The following is a 9,393-nucleotide window of genomic DNA, read 5'->3' on the forward strand; positions in this document are numbered from 1 at the left end:
TATGGACGAGTGTAGGTGCATGGTTCAACCTCTCAGCAAAGACCCAACCCTAAACCCTAAACTGGCTTGCATGCCTTGAAGAGCTAGCTGACTTTTGTGTGTGTGTGTGTGTGTGTGTGTGTGTGTGTGTGTGGAACCTAGATCGCAGGACAAGGATGCATGCCAGACTTTTATTTCTGTTGCTCCATCTCTCAGTTGCTGTAGATTAGTACTAGTACGACATGTTCATCTATCCTCACATTGAAGTTTTGAGTTTCCGAATTTCCTTTAGTGAACGCTAACATGCAAACCGGACATCATGTTCGTCTGTGAACCAGGAGGGATAATCCGCGGACACGGATGCGAAAGCTGGTCATTCAAAACTAGTCACATACATTTCAAATCGGGTTTCAACTAACCAGATGAATTTCATCAAACACGACGGGAAATAGCATGTAAATATGTCTAGTACAACAATAATTCAAATTCAACCGGATGTTCATCAATTTTTTCATGGATAGATGAAATTCAACAATACTAGCTCCAGTTTCGGTACATGTTGTCACTCACATATTTCCCCTTGAGTTTCATCCAACAATACATGTGTGTGAAGGGTCTGCCCTCTGACCTGTAGTATACCATGGTCATGCATGCAGACTACACAACATGTAGAACAACAATGAGTGAATGAATCAATCAACATATAGAGCAAGAAGAAGAAAAACTTGCGATCTTCATAGTTCCCAAGCGCAGTGGCCACATTGCTTCGAGGCGATCACTATGCCACAAAACTTTGTGACAGAGTTCCGGATGGTGTACCATCGATGCACTAATGACTTCACAATGCCTTCATGGATGATGTGCACGTCTAGTGTGCAATTAATTAACACATGAAACAAACCATGCAAGAGCTGCCAAAAGTGCCCCCTTCTGCTCCTGCAAACGAATTCCACTGATACAACCAATCACACATCGCACAACAACTCATCCTCCATGGTCAAGTAACCCGCCATCCTTCTTACTCTAAAAATGACAAAAGTTCGAAAATAAGCTCAATGGCATTTGACCGAACACCTGTCGGGCGTGTGTCCACCATGGACGTCATCGACAGGGGGGCGAAGGATACCTGGCTGCAAACGGATCATGTGTGGACGACGCCGTAGTAAAAGGCGAGTGGGCACATGGGTAGTGGCTGCGGACGTCCGTCAATGCCTAGGTGGCGGCCAGAGAGGTACAACGGCGGCATCAGAGGAGGAGGGCATGGATGCAAAGCAAGGGGAGCAGGGGTGGAGTGAAAGAGAATGAGACCGGGAGGGGAATTTGAGTTGGCTGGGGGTGTCGTAGTTCTACGTGTGGCGGTAAAGCCCCCCAGTTTGCTTTCAACTTGTAGGAAAAAGCACATCCGGACCGGTCGGCGGATGGACACAGACCCACGTTGTATGACAAAACACGTCTAAACCACGCGATCCAAACTATTGTGGACTGTTTGAGGGTCAGCGTTGGTGCTCTCGGTGTTATGGGCAGACAAATGAGGCCGTTGGAACAAAATGGCCAATCAGGTAGAACCTTTGGGTGTTGTCAAGCCAGTTTTTTCACTAGAGGAGTTTTTTCACCTTCATAGGTGTAAAAAAATGTGACATCCATGTGGCATATCACTTTCTACAGGCTTGCTGAGTCGACGCATCTTCAGTGCTTCACTTTTTATATACACAATGCAGAGACATATGACATTTGGGCAATGCCCGCCATAGGATGCGCCGAGCCATGGGTCCTTCTACGATAAACTAGAAGGCATGTACTTCCATGCATCCTAATCCCATTTCGAATTGATCATCCTTGGCCCTCTGGGTTCGAGGATAAATCAGAAATATATCTTGACCTATGAGTCTAATGATACACACCGTGAGGATGACTTCAACTTCAACTTTAATTCCCAATGCATCCTAATCCTATTTCCAATGGGGCACCATGGTACCACTTCTCATCCTAGCTTACATGGTTTGTCGCTCGCACCCTTCATGCTCCACCCTTCGTCACAGCCACCATATATATTGACAAGAGTAATAGCAATAGAAGCACAGTTCAACCACTAAAGAGACAAAAACTTTAGTGCATGATATCTTGTACGTTTTTCCAACAAAAGAAAAAAGGAATGTGTATCGGCTGTGAAAAGTATCTCCTATGTATGAAAAGCTAGAGAACTACATGCATATATTGCACATGGTTTCTTAATGTATGATACATGGATGGCACTTTGAGGATGCATGCCACAATTGATGTAAATAAATGTTTTTTCTATTGCCGCTCGGACCGCCCACGAGTTTCACACTCACATTGTCCTTGCACAAGTGGATGAGCCAGAAACCTAGAAAGTTGCACAATATTGCACACACGATGAATCATGTGAGAGATGCGTTTTTGAGCCCCAACCATGGGTACAAGATGTAGAATCTGATCAAGCGCACATCAAGCAAATCACACTCATGCATCTACAAAATGACTCACACCTCAGCTATGCGCCTAACTAGATCTACAACCTATTCACACGCAACACGTCTTAAGAAACTTTTGAATCCATCCGACTCCGTGAATATTGTGTATGTCATCCACTCATCCTCCTTGTGGTCCATATAGGAATATATGAGGTACATGCAAACTGAAATGAGGAAAATACCCTAGGTGCCACGACCAACTACCGCGTCACGAGCTCGTTCTTGTGCGAGAGATGTGTTAACTGGATATGCTCCTGGTGGACATACACTCCTTCATCGATTACGGCGTGACACCCACATAAATTTCTAACATAACTCAAAGAAAGCACAAAGGATCATCAAGGCTCTACACCTTCGCAAAAACATGTATACAAAAAGTGATGATATTCAGTTTGATTTTTAGAAAGAAGGCTTTGGCTCAACTTCAAATCAATAAAGCCTTTAAGCCAATAATACGACCATGGAATGATGCAAGAGATATCAGTTTAGAATACGAGCGCTCACAAAAAGAGAAGAAAGATACCCAAAACAAAAAGATAAACAAGAGGTACTAGAGTTACGAGCTAGGCCATGATGATCTAGACGAGCTTGTTCTCCTTGCCTCCCGTCCACATATAAATCTATAATATCATGGGAACCAACTTTGTGGAAGAGGTGCATGAGGGGGTGAATCGATCTTCTCAGCGTGGGATCGAAGAACAGAGCGAGTAATTTGTTAACGTATATACACTAGTAGATAATCCTTGTAATTATATTTGACAGATTGTCTAGGAAATAGTTTCCTTGTAAATCTGATCTTGTAATCTCTTGTACTTGGCAACCAAGCTTGCCGTTTCTCTACTCCTAATGGAGCAGTTGGTGAATAGTTCGCCGGTTATTTTTCGCTGATTTTATTTCGCCTCACCACTTTCGTTGGTTTTATTTCGCTGGTTTTAATTCGTCTCCCTCTCACCTGACTTTTCGCTTCACCACCCACATAAACCCATCAGATTAGTTACCATATAAAAAATAAATCGCAATCAATCAAGTATTGATGGAATATTTCCCTATATTGATGTGATTTTCCCTTTCTAAAAAAATCGCAATCAATCATCTCTACTGCCTAAAAATCTCTACTCCTAATGGAGCAGTTGGTGAATTGTCCGCCGGTTATTTTTCGCTGGTTTTATTTCGCCTCACCACTTTCGTTGGTTTTATTTCGCTTGTTTTATTTCGTCTCCCTCCCACCTGCCTTTTCGCTTCACCACATAAACCCATCAGATTAGTTACCATATAAAAAATAAATCGCAATCAATCAAGTATTGATGGGGTATTTCCTTATATTAATGTGATTTTCCCTTTCTAAAAAAATCGCAATCAATCATCTCTACTGCCTAAAAAAATGTGTAGCTTTTCTTTTCCTGCCAACCGACCGCGTCCCGTCTCCCTACATCCGCCGCCGCCACCACCACCAACGACATCTGAGATCGCCACCGCCGCCTCCATTGCGGACCTCTAGGTCACCGTGGGACCACGTCGCTCACATCTGTGCGAAACCCCAGGGCAGGGCACTAGGAACCCCCTGCAGCAAGGAGCAGCATAACGAGGCCCTACCGGCCGTCTTGTATGCCAGGAACAGGGCGGGCGCAGGGCGAGGGGCCGCGGTGCGCGCGAGGGTCGCCAAGGCATTCGCGCCAATGGCCGCGGCTGAGGGACACGGTAGGCAGGAGCCCCCACCGCGCTCGCTGTCGAGATCCCTGTCACGTGCTGCCAGATGAGGTTGTTTTCCTCTTCCTCTTCGGCAGGATCGGGGGCACACAACACCGTGGAGCCCTCGCAACACCACCTGCGACGATCTCCGCCGCCAGGGGCAGCCACGACCATGGCCGACGCCCTCGGCCTCTTCATCACCAGGTCGCACCTTCTTTGACTGTGTCAACCATGTCACTGCCCCGTCGATCTCCTCCGACACGAAGTCTCCGGCTGATTCAGGCCACCCGAGGGGCCGCAAGGACACGGGGAAGGTGGCCCCATGCTCGGTTCCCTCCGGCGCTACAGCTTATCATCTTGGCCTAATTCTTTTGCCCTCCTGGATTCCGTTTACCTGCTATCGAGCCCTACTACTACACCCATGGTTAGCCTAGCTCTGCATGTCCCTCAAGTTTGACATTGTTTAACCCTTACAATTTCGTGGCTTCCCAGCCGTAGCTCCTCCCCCGTGAGTTCTGATTTCTGAACCTGAATTTTGTGCATATAGCTGCATATACTGTTGTAAATTCTACTGACAAGTCAATGGAAAGAGTAGACCTAGGGATAATTTAAAATAGATTCGATTACTGGCTGCATATGAATGCCCTTTGTTCAGTTAGGATCAACTTTGTCAGTCCACGTCCTCTATTGGAGACCAACCCCAACGTGTATGCTACGACTAGTTCAAGAAGCACATCTCATATGTCAAGAACCAAACACATGGTAGGACATGATGTGTTTCTGTGTGTACCATGTGATCTTCTGTTGTCATATTATTTTATTTTCTTCCAACTCTGACTCATTATCTGCTACTTTAGATCTTTGCAGTTAACAAGTTAAGTTTTGCAAACAATCTCTCGAGAATGGCTGTTTTGATTATTAAATAGTATGAGAGAGAGAGAGGGGGAGGGAGGGAGGGAGGGAGGGAAGGAGAGGGAGAGGGAGAGGGAGGAGAGAGATATTTGCTGATTACACCTTCAGCTTAAGGTAATGTTTCTTGATGTACATACAACATAAAAAATTCACCATGTATAGGTTGTTATGTTTTTCGGATTGAAATTCATTATGTATTTGAAGTTCATATTGTCTTAAAGATAAATTCAGCACTGATTGTCGGCATGCTGTTCATGGCACTGATTGTCGATGCAGAAAGGTTCTCACAGTCACAGTATGTTGGATTAGTTGTAACCTATCCTTAGATTTTCAAGAAAAATCCTGACATTACTAATCAGTTGGGCATGCACATGATAGATTTGACGATTTTTGCATTGTAAATGGTCCCTTGACTTGCTCTTTACAGGTATGTACATGTGGCGATGCTCCTGAGATTGAGAATATGATGCAGGTTTTTAGGGATGACAAAAATGACAGAGGAGAGTGCCCTAATTCCTTCCTGCTTTGTGCCATTTTTTTCAGGGTAAGAATAGTATGCATGTTCTTCCAAGAATTGAAGCACGTTGGGAAGGCGTACATCAATTGAGATGATTGAGCAGTTCCAGCTTCAAATCAGGTCACTATTTATGGTTCAACCTTTGATCAAGATGTTCCTCTTTGTAGTTGCCCACCTTCATGTGAAATTGCCCTTCCCTTCTTGGATGCGACTGATGCTCTACTTCTCATGAATCATTTTCCCTTCTCAGTTGCCTTAAATTATGAAATGTTGGATATTTTCTTCCACGATACTGCTCTCGAATTTGATATAATCTGCAGGAGCAATCCAAGAGCTAAAAACTACAATAATTTTGCTATCAACAAAGTATTGTTATTTTTCCTCTACCTATGTCCTAATCAGTTGTGTCACCTGCTATTGTCTTTGCCTACTAAATTATAACGAGTCTTCCACTTTGCTATCTGGTTTTCTTTATCCTCCTTAGCTTTTCATGCCATTCTGCACGCTACTCATAATGCCCATTTCTTGTTATTTGCGAATGGTTGTACTAGACAAAGTATGGTGAGTTGTTGAAACACATAAGTGTGGCAACAAAGTCATACTGTGCATTTCCTATTATTGCTTGGTTTTATGGTTCTTAGAATGTCACTGCACTATGTTTTAGGTTAAATAAAAGCGGCGTTAGCACTGAGGAACATCTGTTTATCTTTAGGAGATCTCTGAAATATTTGAGAGTGTGTTTTGTTACGAATTGTTGTTGTATATAAGGAGAATAGTAAAAGAAGATCTGCAGTTGTGTCTGTAAGTTTTACTATTGTAGTTCTCCCTTCTTGCAAGATCCCGAACCATTTACCCATTCGCTCCGTAGATTCGCTTACTAACTGTATATTTTTTAACTTCCTTGCACATAAAAAGACAATATGCTTGGATTTGTGAAACAACTATATTTTTCTTGCACAATGGTCAAAGAGCTGCCTTGTTATACTGCTTTTTGACTAAAGTTCTTCTATTCCATATCAACATAGGTGACATGAATTACACCACAACTCATTGGCTTTCCAAAATGTAAGGGTGACAACTTTGTGATGAGCGAAATAGGATGTAGTCAGTAGGGTGGGAGGCGAGATGAGGCAAACCTCTTCCAGTCTTTTTGGTTATCTAATTGGTTAACTTGTTTATAATTGTAATAATTTGTTTACGGAGTTCAGCAAAGTCATCCTGGATGGGGCATTGTACATGGTGCTTGTCAGTTTTCTGAATTACAATTGTCTAATGTATGGATTCCCTTTTGTTCGTACATCTAATTCTACAGATATTTGAATGGAGCAACTCTGCAACTACACAACTATTTTAGTTGTGAAGTGACAACTCGTAGGCCTGATCAAGTACAAGATCAATGGATACAAATTTTAGAATACATTCGTATAGTGTAGCTTAAGAGATATTTGGGTATAATATACTACATCCTATATTTAGGAACAGAGGTAGTACTATTTTCTCTTGAATATTCAACTCAAATGTGTCCTGGCTCTTTTGTCTTCAAGGAAACATGTTCTTTTAATTTTAGAATACATTGGCAAGCCGCCGCTATACCTAGGGCCATCAATGCCTCATAGGTCGCTTCTGATGAGATCATTAATATGGAAGGACTGGATGAGGATATGGACCCTTGGACGACAATGTCGTTGTTGATGTAAAACGTGGTGATGGTGTTTCAGTTGAAATAGGCAAGGGCACTCGGCCACAGGGAGTTAAAAGAGCTCGGACATAATGAACCGAGCTTTCTGTCCATGCAGTCTACAACTTGACAAGGTTAAACACAAGATGCATTTTTCTGCATTGTATCTATAGCAGCATCTTACATTTATTAATCCAATTATCCTTACCTTTTAATTTCCCAATATTACAGGGAAAGCAAAGGGAAGCTCAGGCAGCTGATGCAAACATGGTCCGAGTGCCAAGCTAGGAAGCAACACGCTTCGACGTTACGGTTCCTTATAAGCATGACTTTTGCTGATATTGTAGTTTTGCATTAACTTTGTAACCTTTATTTGTATGTCAGCAGCTCTCTGACTATGTATAAATGAGAGAAGTTTGCATCGATAGGATATGGGCACCAGATATTAAGAAGAAAATGGGCATGGCAGAATTAGTTATAGTTGGTTGCCTTGTAATATATATCTTACATGTTCCCCCGTAGAGCGCCCTTGGGTAGTTATTAGTCTATTATGATGTTTTCGGTGCTATCCTTGTTTCTTCACTGCTAAAGTATAATTATTGCCTTGGCCAATAGAAGAACATAATGACTTGTGGAGGGTACTTTTTAATAGGTCACTGCGAACTAGAATACGATGGATATCTACAAAACATAAAAAGTGTTGAACACCAGATTCCCCTTTCTTGATAATGGCAGGAGTCTGTGCAAGAAGTCTTGGACTGCCATGAAGAGATTTATTATCTAGCGTTACATGTTGGTTCAGAGAGATCTTGGGTTGTGGTATCTATAAGTATGACATCTTTATCCCTCCCAAGGTCAGCCTGAAGATTAAACCTATATGTGATCGTTGTTATAGAACTTTGGTCATGTTTTAAATTAAGTTCATTCACAAAATGCACACTGAAAGATTGAAGGTTGGTGCCATGCTGCTTTGTTGGCTGTCTTTGATGATGGCATAAGGTCATTGATGATGTGTTGCACACAATACATGCTTTCCATCGGCTCAAGGAAGCAGGTCATACATCAACGTGCTAAGTTGTAGTGACTTGATAAAGGCAAGAAACTTTCACACATTTGCTATCCCATTCATTATTATTTGAAGGGGTTGCATATTGGTTTTAAATCTTGAAGCTTGCACGGTCACTAATATACCATGCTATTTTAGAGTGATAGCCTTCATTTCAGGTTGCGGGCCTTCCGAAGAAACTTCGAGATTGCAAGATGGTGAAAGCGTAATTAGATACTTTTGCAGTGGCAAGGTGAAATTGTATGAAAGAGACAAAGAAGAGTTGCTTTACGTGCATAATCACTGGTGGGCACAAATGCTAAAACAGTGATGAAAACTTTCTGATGAATTTCAATTTTCATCTCCAGCCACAACATCATTGATCCCTTGTATTTATATACTCCTAAACTGATGGCTTTTTGTTGAAGCATTTGATGGGGATAACTCATGTACTCATTTTTGTTGCTTACTAAAATAGAAAATAAAACAACAAAGAACAATATTTGTATGCTTCAAGCCGTCAAATGCTTTTCATTGTGATCTGTAATTCATTTATTTTCTTGAGTGCATGTTGAGGTGCAAGTATCTTTTCATCTAGAATTTTTGCGATAGTCTTGTAGTGAATAACACTTAAGGGCGATTGCCGGGCTGCCACGGCGGCGGCGACCATTGCCTCACTTAGAACACGAGTTAGTGGGTTTCTTTTCATAAGGGTGATGGTTAAGAGTAAGTGGGGTGGGGGTCGGGGTTGGTCTATTCAGTTAAGGCTACCCGAGAGGAATACTTTACCTACTATGGAAAATTTGGTACATTGCATCCGAGATGACTTTCATCAAATTGCATGAATGACTGGTTCAATCTTTTTATCAAGCCATACAATTTTTTAGTTATGATACAAGGGTAAATGCATTGGTTTGTTGGTTGCATGCCCAACAATGGACATCATTTTTCTTTGCAATGCACGACATTTAACTGTATATTACAACATGACAATGGCTCACGAGACATCGGATTTGGCTTCTTGGCTGGGGATGGGGGGAGGCATGACACACGCCTCCTACCCCTTGATGGTGCCTGACGG

This window comes from Triticum dicoccoides, chromosome 1B (assembly GCF_002162155.2).
Source record: "Triticum dicoccoides isolate Atlit2015 ecotype Zavitan chromosome 1B, WEW_v2.0, whole genome shotgun sequence".
Classification (NCBI taxonomy): Eukaryota; Viridiplantae; Streptophyta; class Magnoliopsida; order Poales; family Poaceae; genus Triticum; species Triticum dicoccoides.